The 15,190-nt window shown below is 43.8% G+C and overlaps 1 protein-coding gene and 1 non-coding gene across 6 annotated transcripts in view; one reads left to right on the top strand and one right to left on the bottom strand.

Moving 5' to 3' along the window:
- Positions 1–15,190, bottom strand: part of ASH1L (ASH1 like histone lysine methyltransferase) — a 230,256-nt gene that overhangs the window by 79,712 nt on the left and 135,354 nt on the right. The window lies entirely within an intron of this gene.
- Positions 3,138–3,241, top strand: LOC115932178 (U6 spliceosomal RNA). Its single transcript, XR_004068499.1, has one exon. It is a non-coding gene; the product is annotated as a U6 spliceosomal RNA (small nuclear RNA).

Below are 15,190 nucleotides of genomic sequence, written 5' to 3'. Positions count from 1 at the left end.
ATATTACAGGGGCACGCCACCAGTTTTGTATTTTTAGTAGAGACGGGGTTTTGCCATGTTGGCTAGGCTGGTCTTCAACTCTTGACCTCAAGTGATCCACCTGCCTCGGCCTCCCAAGTGCTGGGATTATAGGCATGAGCCACCGTGCCCGGCAATGAGAAAATTTTAAAAGACAATTATTATCAGATACTGGACAACAGTTAATGCAGCACTGTTATCCCTGAGAAATCTGAAAAAAATGCGGTGAGTCACACAACCATCTTGCCTTTCTTTTTTCTTTTTTTGTTTTTTTGAGATGGAGTCTCGCTCTGTTGCCCAGGCTGGAGTGCAGTGGCATGATCTCATCTCACTGCAACTTCTGCTTCCTGGGTTCAAGCGATTCTCCTGCCTCAGCCTCCTGAGTAGCTGGGATTACAGGCGCCTGTAACCACATCTGGATAATTTTTGTATTTTTAGTAGAGACAGTTTTTAGTTTCACCATGTTGGCCAGGCTGGTCTCAAACTCCTAACATCAGGTAATCCGCCCACCCAAAGTGCTGGGATTACAGGCATGAGCCACTGTGCCCAGCCCCACCTTGCCTTTCCTTTCCTTCCTTCCCTCCCACCCACCTTCCCTCCTTCCTTCCTTTTTTTTTTTCTTTCCTTTTCCTTTTTTTTTTTTTTTTCCTTTTTTGAGACGGAGTCTTGCTCTGTCTCCCAGGCTGGAGTGCAGTGGTGTGATCTCGGCTCACTGCAACCTCCGCCTCCTAGGTTCAAGAGATTCTCCTACCTCAGCCTCCTGAGTAGCTGGGATTCCAGGCATGTGCCACCACACCCAGCTTATTTTTTTTGTATTTGTAGTACAGACAGCGTTTCACCATGCTGTCCAGGATGGTCTTGAACTCCTGATCTCAGGTGATCTGCCCACCTCAGCTTCCCAAAGTGTTGGGATTACAGGCGTGAGCCATCACGCCCAGCCTCCACCTTGCCTTTCTAAGAATGACTGTGGTGCAGAAGTAGAAACCAAGCAGAGAATGGCCAAACTGATGAGCTGAAAAGGGATATATCAGAGTACAGAGGGACTGAGATAGCTGGAATTTGTGGAAATGAGTATCAGAATGGAAAAAGCTATGGAGAATTATAACTCTAGAAATCTAACTATGGGTGTCTCTTTTAGTATACTGCTAAACACTACGTTGTGCATGTGAAAGGTGAAATTCCATATGGCTGAACAAGGAACTACCAGAAAACTGTAACCTGAGCAATTCACACAACTCACACATGATGGCAGATACTCATTCCATTAGGCAAAGTAGAAAGACATTGTTCAACAATAGGGGACATTAAACAGCAAGCCCAGAGGGTAATGTTATCCACTGTTAGAGGGCTTAATTATCCTGAAAGAAAGACTAGCCTTCACTGGTGGGGCGCAGTGGCTCACGCCTGTAATCCCAGCACTTTGGGAGGCCGAGACAGGCGGATCACCTGAGGTCGGGAGTTCAAGACCAGCCTGACCAACATGGAGAAACCCCGTCTCTACTAAAAACACAAAATTAGGCGGGTGTGGTGGTACAAGCCTGTAGTCCCAGCTACTCGGGAGGCTGAGGCAGGGGAATCGCTTGAACCTGGGAGGCGGAGGTTGTGGTGAGCCCAGATAGCGCCACTGCACTCCAGCCTGGGTGACAAGAGCAAAACTCCGTCTCAAAAAGAAAAAAAAAAAAAAAGAAAAAAAAAAAAGACTAGCCTTAGCTAAGTTTAAAAACAATATGAGAATCCAAACTGATCCATAAGTAACTTAACTGCCTACCAAAATAAAACTGAATATTTGTAAAGGAAACCAACAAAAACCAGACATACAATAATGCGACATCACAATGTCTTGCATCCAATAATAAATTCCTACATATGCCAAAATGCAGGAAAATGTGAACCAGGGGAAAAAATCATTCAGTAGAAACAGCAACAGAAACAGAAATCACAAAGATAGAAAATAACTTTAAAATACCACTCTACAAGCATAAATCAGGAATTTAGAAGAAAATACAAAGATAATGAGGAGAGGAAGAACAACAAAAGGAATATTGAGAATTGATAAATACGAAATCTGAAATGAAAAACTGGAGAGTACTTAACAGCAAATAAGGCACTGGAGATCAGTGAACTTGAAGACAGCAATAGAAACAACACAAACTGATAGAGATAAAAGAATAAATTATGTAAAGAATATAATGCTAACAGAATCTTAGAATCCCGGGAAAGGAGAAAACTTACTACTAAAACAACTGGACACTTGTAAAGGAAAACAACAAAAACCAGATATACAATGATGTAACATTCACAAAATAAAAAATTCACAATGAAAAAAATTGAGAATTATGGCTAAAAAGTTTCCCAAAATGATAAAAAGCATAACCTCAGTTAGAAGAAAGTAAGCAAACCATAGGCAGGATAAATAAAACAAGGTCCAGTATATCATAATAAACTTGTTAAAAACTACTGATGAAGAAAACAAAAGAAGCTAAAGAGGCTGGGCACAGTGGCTCACGCCTGTAATCCCAGCACTTTGGGAGGCCGAGGTGGGTGGATCACAAGGTCAGGAGATTGTGACCATCCTGGCTAACACGGCAAAACCCCGACTCTACTAAAAATAAAAAAGAAATTAGCCAGGCGTGGTGGTGGGTGCCTGTAGTCCCAGCTACTCGGGAGGCTGAGGCAGGAGAATGGTGTGAACCCGAGAGCTTGCAGTGAGCTGAGATCGCACCACTGCACTCCAGCCTGGGAGGACAAATAAATAAATAAATAAATAAATAAATAAATAAATAAATAAAATAAACAAAAAAGCAGCAGCTAAAGAGAAAACACACGTTATAAAAAGGGGCCGAGCACAGTGGCTCATGCCTGTAATCCCAGCACTTTGTGTGGCCGACGCAGGAGGACTGTTTGAGCCCAGGAGTTCAAGACCAGCCTGGGCAACATAGCAAGACCCGTTTCTTAAAAAAACAAAAACAAAACAAAAAAACGTTTAGATCTCATATCCAAAACAGTGCAAACCAGAAGACAATGTAATGACATCAAAGAGTGCTAAAAGGAGAGGCAAAGGGGAAGCTTATCAAAATAGAAATCAAAATCAAACAAAAACATTAAAAAAAATAAAAGATGTGCTTGATTCAGCAGCACATATACTAAAATTGGAACAATACAGAGATGAGCATGGCCCTGGTGCAAGAATGATATGCAAACTTGTGAAGTGTTCCATATTTTTAAACAAAGCATTTTACTTAAAAAATAATACAGGTGATTCTTGTTCCACACAAAAATCGAACAGATGCATATCTACCTCTCATTTTACTAAGTACAACTAAAAACTCTGGAAATTGTCTATAAAATAAACATAAGCAAATGTACTGGCAATGACCAGGCAGGAAGTTTCCCAGATATTTGATTTGCCTCATATGTACAGGTTAAAATGTATAAAGTTTCCCTATTATTAAGGACAAGGCAAACATATGCTTTCATCATATATGTTCAGTATCATAACAGAGGTCCTAGCCAGTGCAAAAAGCCCAGAAAAAGAAAACAATATTGAAAAGGAAGAATTACAAACTATCTCTACTCACACATTGTGTGATTGTCTATATAAAAACACCCAAAGACTCTACAAAAGAGAAAGTACTACAATTAGTGAAATACACAACAATGTTGCAAAATCCAAGGTCAAATTCAACTGTATTTGTATGTTCTATCAATGAGAAAACTGAAATCAAAATTAAACAATGCTACTTAAACAGAAGAAAAGTAGCCAGGCAGGGTGACTCACTCCTATAATCCCAACACTGTGGGAGGATGAGGCGGGCGGATCACCTAAGGTCAGGAGTTTGAGACCAGCCTGGTGAACATGGTGAAACCCCGTCTCTACTTAAAATACAAAATACAAAAATTAGCTGGGTGTGGTGGCACACACCTGTAGTCCCAGCTTCTCAGGAAGCTGAGGCAGGAGAATCGCTTGAACCCAGGAGGTGGAGGTTGAATTGAGCCAAGATGGTTCCATCTTGGCTGGACAACAGAATGAGACTCCATCTCAAAAAAAAACACTCCAGCCTGGGCAACAGAATGAGACTCCATCTCAAACAAAAACAAAAACAAAAAAACAAGAAAAGCATTAAATGCTTAGATATAAATCAAACAATACAGAAATATAATTTCTTTATACATGTATAAATATAATAAAGTATAAATTTAAAAGAAAACCAAAATATAAATCTAACCAAATACATGCAGTACATAAGAGTATAAACAAAACAATGAATTTAAAAAAAAAAAAAAGGCCAGGTGCGGTGGCTCATGCCTGTAATTCCAGCACTTTGGGAGGCCGAAGTAGGTGGATCACTTGAGGTCAGGAGTTTGAGACCAGCCTGGCCAACATGGTGAAACTCCAACTCTACTAAAATATAAAAATTAGCCAGGCATGGTGCCAGGCACCTGTAACCTCAGCTACTGGGGAGGCTGAGGCAGGAGAATCACTTGAGCCCGGGAGGTGGAGGTTGCAGTGAGCCAAGATCGCACTACTGCACTTTAGCCTAGGTGACAGAGCAAGGCTCCATTAAAAAAAAAAAAAGAAAAATCAAAGATAACCTAAAATAAATGCAGTGACATACCATGTCCATGGATGTCCATGGAATTAAACACTGAATGTCATTAAGATGGCAATTTCTGTCCAGGCTTGGCAGCTTTCACCTGTAATCCCAGCACTTTGGGAGGCTGAGGCAGGAGGATCACTTGAGCCCAGAGGTTGGAGACCAACCGAGGCAACATAGTCAGACCCCATCTTTGCAAAAAATTTTTAAAAACTAGCCAGGTGTGATGGCTTACACTTGTAGTCCCAGCTACTGAAGAGGCTAAAGTGGGAAGACTGCTTAAACCTAGGAGGTCAAGGCTGACAGTAAGCCATTGCACTCCAGCCTGGGCAAACAGAGGAAGATTCTGTGTCTTAAAAAAAAAAAAAAAAAAAAAAAGTTGGTGATTGCAATTTTCCCTCAAACTGATCTATAGATCTAACACAATCTCAAGTACCAACAGAGTTTTTTTTTCTTTTTTTTGAGAAAATGCCAAGATAATTCACAAATTGCTACGGAAAGATAAAAACTAAGGCCAGGCATGGTGGCTCACGCCTGTAATCCCAGCACTTTGGGAGGCCGAGGCAGGTGGATCACGAGATCAGAAGATTGAGACCATCCTGGCTAACACGGTGAAACCCCGTCTCTTCTAAAAATAGAAAAAATAGCCGGGCATGGTGGTGGGTGCCTGTAGTCCCAGCTACTCGGGAGGCTGAGGCAGGAGAATGGCATGAACCCGGGAGGCAGAGGTTGCAGTGAGCCGAGATCACGCCACTGCACTCCATCTTGGGCGACAGAGCAAGACTCCGTCTCAAAAAAAAAAACTAAAAAAAAATTGGAGGATTTATCTAATTTCAAGACTTACTGTAAATGTATTGTAATCAGGACAATGTGATACTAGCTACACAAAATAAATGTAGAACAACGTAATAGAGTGTAGAAATAGATACACATATGACTAATTTTTTTTTTGAAAAATTGTGGTAAAATGCATATACCATAATATTTACCTTTTAAACCATTTTAAGTGGTCTGGACAGTTCAGTGACATCAAAGTACATTCACATTGTTGTACAACCATCACCAGTATCCATCCATCTCCACATCTTTTTCATCCTCCCAGACAGAATAACTGACCCTATTAGAGAAAAACTCTATTCCATCCTCCCTCCAACCCCTAATAACCAATATTCTACTTTCTGCCTGTATGAATTTGTCTATTCCAGGTTCCTCATACTAGTGGAATCATAAAATATATGTCCATTTGTGTCTGGCTTACTTCACTTTTATTCTTTCTTTTTTGAGTCAGAGTCTCATTCCGTCAACCAGGCTGGAGTGCAGTGGCACGATCTCGGCTCGCTGCAACCCTACCTCCTGGGTTCAAGCGATTCTCCTGCCTCAGCCTCCCAAGTAGCTGGGATTACAGGGTCACACCACTACGCCCAGCTAATTTTTTTTTTTTTTTTTTGAGATGGCATCTTACTCTTGTAGCCCAGGCTGGAGTGCAATGGCATGATCTCGCCTCACTGCAACCTCCGGGCCACCAGGGTCTGCTAATTTTTGTATTTTTAGTAGAGGCGGGGTTTCACCATGTTGGCCAGGATGGTCTCGATCTCTTGACCTCATGATCCACCCTCCTCAGCCTCCCAAAGTGCTGGGATTACAGGCATGAGCCACTGTGTCCGGCTGCTAATGATTTTCTTAATAGCATCTGGGAACTTGTCTACTGCCTCTTGGTTGGCAGAAGCTTCTCCTTTTATCTTGATTTTTTCTTTTTCTGTTTTTTTTTTGAGACTGAGTTTCACTCTGCCGCTGAGGCTGGAGTGCAGTGGCGTGATCTCAGCTCACTGCAGCCTCCACCTCCTGGGTTCAAGCGATTTCTCCTGCCTCAGCTTCCTGAAGAGCTGAGACTACAGGCACCCGCCACCACGCCTGGCTATTTTTTTGTGTTTTTAATAGAGACAGGTTTCACCATGTTGACCAGGCTGGTCTTGAACTACTGACTTCAAGTGATCGCCTGCCTCGGCCTCCCAAAGTGATGGGATTACAGGCGTGAGCCATTGAGCTGGCCTTTCTTTTTTTTTTTTTTTAGACGGAGTCTCGCTTTGTTGCCCAGGCTGGAGTGCAGTGGTACGATCTCGGCTCACTGTAAGCTCTGCCTCCCAGGCTCAAGCAACTCTCCCTGCCTTAGCCTTCCGAGTAGCTGGGATTACAGGTACCTACCACCATGCCCAGCTAATTTTTGCATTTTTAGTAGAGACAGTGTTTCATCATGCAGGCCAGGCTGGTCACAATCTCCTGACCTCAGGTGATCTACCCACCTCGGCCTCCCAAAGTGTTGGGATTACAGGCGTGAGCCACCACGCCTGGACAGGTATGCTTTTTGAAGGCAATCCTGCATCCACATAAAAACTGCATTTTTGGCCAGGCATGGTGGCTCACACCTGTAATCCCAGCACGTTGGGAGGCCGAAGCAGGCAGATCACGAGTTCAGGAGATTGTGACCATCCTGGCCAACATGGTGAAACCCTGTCTCTACTAAAATGCAAAAAATTAGCCGGGTGCGGTGGTAGTCCCAGCTACTTGGGAGGCTGACGCAGGGGAACTGCTTAAACCCGGGAGGCAGAGGTTGCAGTGAGCCAAGATCGTGCCACCGCACTCCAGCCTGGCGACAGAGCAAGACTCTGTCTCAAAAACAAAACAAAACAAAACAAAAACAAAAAAAACCCTGCATTTTCAATATGAGATAAAAAGATACCTTGGAAAAAGTACTAAGTTTTCGCACTTGCTGGCACAGCTACGGTGATGGCTTTGCAAAATTCCTTTTCTTTTTTCAAGTCCTTATGCTAGATTCATTTATCTTTCTTCTTTTGAGACGGAGTCTCAGTCTCTCGCTCAGGCTGCAATGCAATGGCGTGATTCGGCTCACTGCAACCTCCACCTCCCAGGTTCAAGCAATTATCCTGCCTCAGCCTCCGGAGTAGCTAGGATTACAGGCGCCCGCCACCACTCCTAATTTTTTGTATTTTTAGTAGAGACAGGGTTTCACCATGTCGGCCAGGCTGGTCTCGAACTCCTGACCCCATGATCTGCCTGCCTTGGCCTCCCAAAGTGCTGGGATTATAGGTGTGAGCCACCGTGCCCGGCCCATTTATCTTGAAATGGTGGGCAACCATAGCTGCAGACCCCAATCTATGGTACATATCAAGCAGTTCAACTTTTTGTTTTCTTGTAATGCCATGACTTTTCTCTTGTTCTTGGAAGCCCTTCTAACATTACTAATGGCACTTCATATAGGTCTCATAGGGTCATTCAAGGTTTATGGAATCGTAGTAAAAACGATGAGAACGCAAGAACTTCAAGAGATCACTTTGTACTGTGATATGTAATTTACTGGAGAGATTCCAGTAAACTGCTCACTTGGAGATGATTAGTGTCATATGGCTTTGAAGTGGATTCTGGCAACACTTTCTTCATTGCAATAACAACAAGAGGTGGCTATGAAATTATTACAGTAGTACAGTATGTATTACAGTTTTTTTTTTTTTTTTTTGAGACAGAGTTTCGCTCTTGTTGCCTAGGCTGGAGTGAGATGGTGCGATCTCGGCTCGCTGCAACCTCCGCCTCCTGGATTCAAGCAATTCTCCTGCCTCAGCCTCCCGAGTACCTGGGATTACGGGCATGCGCCACTACGCCCAGCTAATTTTGTATTTTTAGTAGAGACGGGGTTTCTCCATGTTGGTCAGGTTGGTCTCCAACTCCCAACCTCAGGTGATCCGCCTGCCTTGGCCTCCCAAAGTCCTGGAATTACAGGCATAAACTACCATGCCTGGCCTATTACAGTTAATTTTATGATTAATGCTGTATGTCTTTGTTTACATTTCTCATAACTGAGAATGGCGTCATGTATAGTTTGTGTTTGTAAATTTTGATAAATTTTAACTTTTTATTTGAGACAGTCTTGCTTTTTTGCCCAGGCTGGAGTGCAATGGCATGATGTTGGCTCACTGCAACCTTCGCTACCCGGGGTTCAAATGATTCTGCCTCAGCCTCACAAGTAGCTGGGAGTATAGACACCCACCACCTCACCTGGCTAGTTTTTGGTTTTTTTTTTTTTTTGAGACAGAGCCTTACTCTGTGGCCAGGCTGGAGTGCAGTGGAGCAACATCAGCTCACTGCAATCTCTGCCTCCCAGGTTCAAGTTATTCTCCTGCCTCAGCCTCCTGAGTAGCTGTGATTAAAGGCATGTACCACCATGCCCGGCTAATTTTTGTATTTTTAGTAGAGACAGGGTCACCATGTTGGCCAGGCTGGTCTCGAACTCAAACTCCTGACCTCAAGTGATCCACCCACCTTGGCCTCCCAAAAGTGCTGGGATTACAGGCATGGGCCACCACGCCCGGCCTAGTTTTTTTTTGTTTTTTGTTTTTTTTTTTTGAGACGGTCTTGCTCTGTCGCCCAGGCTGGAGTGCAGTGGTGTGATCTCGGATCACTGCAGCTTCTGCCGCCTGGGTTCAAGTGATTTTCCTGCCTCAGCCTCCAGGTAGCTGGGATTACAGGCACTCACCATCATGCAGGGCTATTTTTTTTTTTTTTTTTGAGGTGGAGTCTCGCTCTGTTGCCCAGGCTGGAGTGCAATGGTGTGATCTTGGCTCACTGCAACCTCTGCCTCCTGGGTTCAAGCGATTCTCCTGCCTCAGACTCCTGAGTAGCTGGGATTACAGGCGTGTGCCACCATGCTTAATTTTTTGTATTTTTAGTAGAGACCAGGTTTCACCATGTTGGTCAGGCTGGTCTTGAACTCCTGACCTCATGATCTGCCTGCCTTGGCCTCCCAAAGTGTTGGGATTACAGGCGTGAGCCACCACACCCGGCCAAGCAGGGCTAATTTTTTTATTTTTAGTAGAGAAGAGGTTTCACCACGTTGGCCAGGCTGGCTCGAACTCCTGACCTCAGGTGATCCACCCACCTCAGCCTCCCAAAGTACCAGGATTACAGGTGGGAGCCCCCGTGCCTGGCCTAATTTTTTTTGTGGTGTTTTTTTTTTTTTTTGAGACGGAGTCTTGCTCTGTCACCCAGGCTGCAGTGCAGTGGCGCGATCTCGGCTCACTGCAAGCTCTGCCTCCTGGGTTCACGCCATTCTCCTGCCGCAGCCTCCCGAGTAGCTGGGACTACAGGCGCCTGCCACCATGCCCGGCTAATTTTATTTATTTATTTATTTATTTTTTGAGATGGGGTCTCGCTCTGTCACCCAGGCTGGAGTGCAATGGCACGATCTTGGCTCACTGCAACCTCCGCCTCCCAGGTTCAAGTGATTCTCCTGCCTCAGCCTCCCTAGTAGCTGGGATTACAGGAGTGTGCCATCATGCCCGGCTAATTTTTTTTTTTGTATTTTAGTAGAGACGGGGTTTCACCATGTTGCCCAGGCTGGTCTCGAACTCCTGAGCTCAAGCAATCCACCTGCCTTGGCCTCCCAAAGTGCTAGGATTACAGGCATGAGCCACCGCACCCAACTTTTTGTATTTTTTAGTAGAGACGGGGTTTCACCGTGTTAGCCAGGATGGTCTCGATCTCCTGACCTCGTGATCCGACCGCCTCGGCCTCCCAAAGTGCTGGGATTACAGGCATGAGACACCGTGCCCGGCCCATTAATTTTTGTATTTTTAATAGAGATAGGGTTTCACCATGTTGGCCAGGATAGTCTCGAACTTCTGACCTCAGGTGATCTGCCCACATCGGACTCCCAGTGAAATTTTAACTTTTTATAATAGATTTGTGTATATCTTATGTCTTTCTGCAAACGATAAAATGGATTAACATCCACATATATTTTATCCGTTCATGACATACTTTTTAATTTTTTTGAATATTTCTAGGCTACACCTACTATGTATCCACAAAAAATAAAAATTAAAAACTAAAAATTTTTTTTCTAGGCTACACAGTTCATCTGTTAGTTTAAGTATCGCAAATCTCAAATCTGTGTTGTTCAAGGGTCAACTGTATTTAATCAACTGGGAGTTGATTTTTGTATAGAGGATAAGACAGAATCCAATTTCCTTCTGATCCCCAGGGAATTTCAACTTACTGGGCACAATTTGTTGAACAGTTCTTTATTGATATGCCTCTGTTACCCAGCAAGCTTCCATATATGTGTAGGTCTGTTTCTTTTATCTATTCAATTCCACGCCACCTTAATACTCCATAGCTTGAAATTAAGTCTTGGGACAAATCCTTTATTCAGTAATTACCTTTCCAGGTATATACTCTGATATAATTTTTTTTTTTTTTTTTTTTTTTTGAGACAGAGTCTCGCTCTGTCACCCAGGCTGGAGTGAAGTGGTCTGATCTCAGCTCACTGCAACCTTCACCTCCAAGGTTCAAGCAATTCTGCTGCCTCAGCCTCATGAGTAGCTGGGATTACAGGCATGCAGCACCACACCTGGCTAATTTTAATTTTACTTTTTCTTTCTTTTTTTTTTTTTTTGAGATGGAGTCCCGCTCTTGTTGCCCAGGCTGGAGTGCAGTGGCCAGATCCCGGCTCACTGCAACCTCCGCCTCCCAGGTCCAAGCGATTGTCCTGCCTCAGGCTCCTGAGTAGCTGGGACTATAGGCGCCCACCACCTGGCTAATTTTTGTACTTTTTAGTAGAGACAGGGTTTCGCCATGTTGGCCAGGCTGGTCTCAAATTTCTGACCTCAGGTGATCCGCCCACCTCGGCCTCCCAAAATGCTGGGATTACAGGCAAGAGCGACTGCGCCCGGCTAATTTTTCTATTTTTAGTAGAGATGGGTTTTCACTATGTTGGCCAGGCTGGTCTTAAACTCCTGACCTCAGGTGATCCACCCACCTCGGCCTCCCAAATTGCTGGGATTACAGGCACAAGCCACTGCACCCGGCCCCTGATACAGTTTGGATGTGCGTCCTGCCCACATCTCACGCTGGAATGTAATCACCAATATTGGTGGTGAGACCTGGTGGGAGGTGACTGGACCATGGGGGTGGTTTTCTCTTAAGCAGTTTAGCACCATCCCCCGATGTTGTCGTTGCCATAGTGAGTGAGTTCTGTCGAGATCTGGTGCTTTAAAAAGTGTATGGCACTTCGCCCTTCTCCTTCTTGCTCCTGCTCTGGCCCTGTAACCAGTATACTCCCCATGACTGTAAGTTTCCTGAAGCCTCCCCAGAAGCCTAGGAGATGCCAGCATCATGCTTACTATACAGCCTACAGGACCATGAACGAATTAAACCTCTTTTCTTTATAAATTACCCAGTCTCAGGTATTTATAGCAATGTGAGAACAAATTAGTATAATGCCTTAAGTCTGGCGCAGTGGCTCACGCCTGTAATCCCAGCACTTTGGGAGGCCAAGGCAGGTGGATCACCTGAGGTCAGGAGTTCAAGACCAGCCTGACCAACACGGTGAAACCCTGTCTCTACTAAAAGTACAAAAAAATTAGCTGGGCGTGGTGGTGGGCGCCTCTAATCCCAGCTACTCGGGAGACTGAGGCAGGAGAATTGCTTGAACCCAGGAGGTGGAGGTTGCAGTAAGCCAAGATCGTGCCACTGCACTCTAGCTTGGGCGACAAGAATGAAATTCCGTCTCAAAAAAAAAAAAAAAAAATATATATATATATATATGTTGGGAACATGCCCCCCAAAATCTGGCCATAAACTGGCCCCAAAACTGGCCATAAACAAAATCTGTTCAGCACTGCGACATGTTCATGATGGCCATGACACCCACTCTGGAAGGCTGTGGGTTTACTGGAATGAGGGCAAGAAACACCTGGCCCACCCAGGCTGGAAAACTGCTTAAAGGCGTTCTTAAACCACAAACAATAGCATGAGCGATCTGTGCCTTAAGGACATGCTCCTGCTGCAGGTAACTAGCCAAACCCATCCCTTTATTTCGGCCCATCCCTTTGTTTCCCATAAGAGATACTTTTAGTTAATCCCGTTTCCCATAAGGGATACTTTTAGTTAATCTAATATCTATAGAAACAATGCTAATGACTGGCTTGCTGTTAATAAATATGTGGGTAAATCTCTGTTCGGGGCTCTCAGCTCTGAAGGCTGTGAGACCCGATTTCCCACTTCACACCTCTATATTTCTGTGTGCGTGTCTTTAATTCCTCTAGCGCCACTGGGTTAGGGTCTCCCCGACCGAGCTGGTCTTGGCATATATATATATACAATGCTTTAGAGAAATTAGTGTCCATATCGACCAGTGGACATTAGAGGAATATTAAAAGCAGTTTTTTTGGGCAATAACCTCAAGTTGAAAATAATCCAAGAGTAAAATCGAAGAACTGTATTACACACAAACAATGAAACAACACATTAAAACTACAGCAACATGCATTAACATACATAATTTAACACGACTATGTTGAGCAAAAAAAGGTGAGACACAATAGCATATGTCCTCTGTAATTAATTTTTTTTGTTTGTTTTTGCTTTTTTGAGACAGGGTCTCACTCTGTCACCCTGGGTGGAGTGCAGTGATGTCATCTTGGCTCACTGCAATCTCTACCTCCTGGGCTCAAGTGATTCTCCCACTTGGCTTCCTGAGTAGCTAGGACTACAGGCGTGTGCTACCACAACTGGCTAACTTTTTGTATTCTTAGTAGAGATGATGTTGCCTAGGCTACTCTCAAACTCCTGGGTTCAAGCGATCCACACGCCTTGGCTTCCAAAATTGCTGAAATTACAGGCATGATATGGCACCCAACCTGTATAATTAGATTTCCATGAAATTCAGGGAGAATAAGCTGTATTGTTCAGAGCTGCACACATAAATAGTATTTTAAAAGGTAAATATGTGGTTACCTTAAAAGTCAGAAGATTGGTTATAGCTTCTGGCAAGAAAAGGGGTTTACAAACAGGGAAAGTATGGTCACCTCCTGAATATTTATATGGGTATGACCTTTACAGAAAATTTACTTAGCTTATGTTATGTATTCTCTTGTTTGTCTCTTATTTGTTTTTTGAGACAGGGTCTCACTTTGTCACGCAGGATGGAATGTGGTGGCATGATTATGGCTCACTGTAGCCTCGACCTCCTGGACAAGCTCAAGCAATCCCTTGACACCTCAGCATCCCTAGTAGCTGGGACTACAGGCACACATCAGCACGTCCAGCTGATTTTTAAGTTTTTTTTTTTTTTGAGACAGAGTCTCACTCTGTCGCCCAGGCTGGAGCGCACTGATGCGATCTCAGCTGACTGCAACCTCCGCCTGCCAGGTTCAAGCAATTCTCCTGCCTCAGCCTCCCGAGTAGCTGGGATTACAGGCATGCGCCACCACACTCGGCTGATTTTAAAGTTTTTTGTAGAGATGGAGTTTCCCTATGTTGCCCAGGGTGGTCTTCAACCCCTGGGCTCCAGCAATACGCCTGCCTCTGCCTCCCAAAGTGCTGGGACTACAGGTGTGAGCCACCTCATCTGGCCTGTTTATGTATTCTCTTTAGGTGTATCCTCTTCTGTTTGCAGCCCATATTCTCTTTAATGAGATGGGAATAATATTTTTCTTGAAAGTGTGGTAGAAGTTAAAATTGGGTCTGATGCTGTTCTTGGGGCAAGACTTTAAATAATAGATTCAATTTATGCAATAGGAGTGCTCAGGTAATTTCTTTTGAGTATGTTTTGTTAAAATTGTATTTTTCTAGGAACATGTCCATTTCAACAGTTTTCCCATTTGATGGGCTTAAAGTTCTCACAGTAGTAAATTTTTAATCTCTTATATACACTTTATTTCCTTTTAAATCCCTATTTATTCCCTTTCTCATTCCTATTGATCGGCTTTACCAGAAGTTTGTCTATTTTATTAGTTTTCAAAGAACTTTGGTCTTAAAAGTGACTCTTACTGTTATACATTTGCCTTATTTTATTAATTTAAGGTGTATGTTTTACATTCTTCCAATATCATTTTCAGGCTCATTCACTTGTTCTTTTAATTTCTTATTTTCATAAAATTGTTTTTAGAAATAGGGTTTTGCCATTGTCCAAGCTGGTCTCAAACTCCTGGGTTCAACCAATCCTCCAGCCTCAGCCTCCAGAGTAGCTGAGACTATTGGTGTGGCCAGCAAGCTCTTAACAATTTTTTTCGGTCAGGTGCGGTAGCTCACGCCTGTAATCTCAGCACTTTGGGAGGCCAAGGCGGGCGGACTTGAGGTCAGGAGTTCGACACTACCCTGGCCTATATGGTGAAACCCTGTCTCTACTAAAAATGCAAAAATTAGCTGGGCATGGTGGCAGGCACCTGTAATCCCAGCTACTCCAGAGGCTGAGGCAGGAAAATCGCTTGAACCCAAGAGGTGGAGGTTGCAGTGAGCCAAGCCATTGCACTCCAGCCTGGGCAACAGAGCAAGATGCCATCTCAACAACAACAAATATATATATATAGATATAGATATATAGATATATAAAATATTTATATATAATATACATTATAAGATACATATTTTTAGAGACAAAGTCTCGCTATAATATATATGTATTTTTAGAGGCAAGGTCACACTCTGTCACCAAGGCTGGAGTGCAGTGGAGGAACACAGCTCATTGCAGCCTCAACCTCCTGAGTGCAAGTGATCCTCCCACC

This window comes from Gorilla gorilla, chromosome 1 (genome assembly GCF_029281585.2).
Source record: "Gorilla gorilla gorilla isolate KB3781 chromosome 1, NHGRI_mGorGor1-v2.1_pri, whole genome shotgun sequence".
Taxonomy (NCBI): Eukaryota; Metazoa; Chordata; class Mammalia; order Primates; family Hominidae; genus Gorilla; species Gorilla gorilla.
The sequence above is the reverse complement of the archived record's forward strand: the minus strand, read 5'-3'. Positions and strand labels throughout refer to the sequence as shown.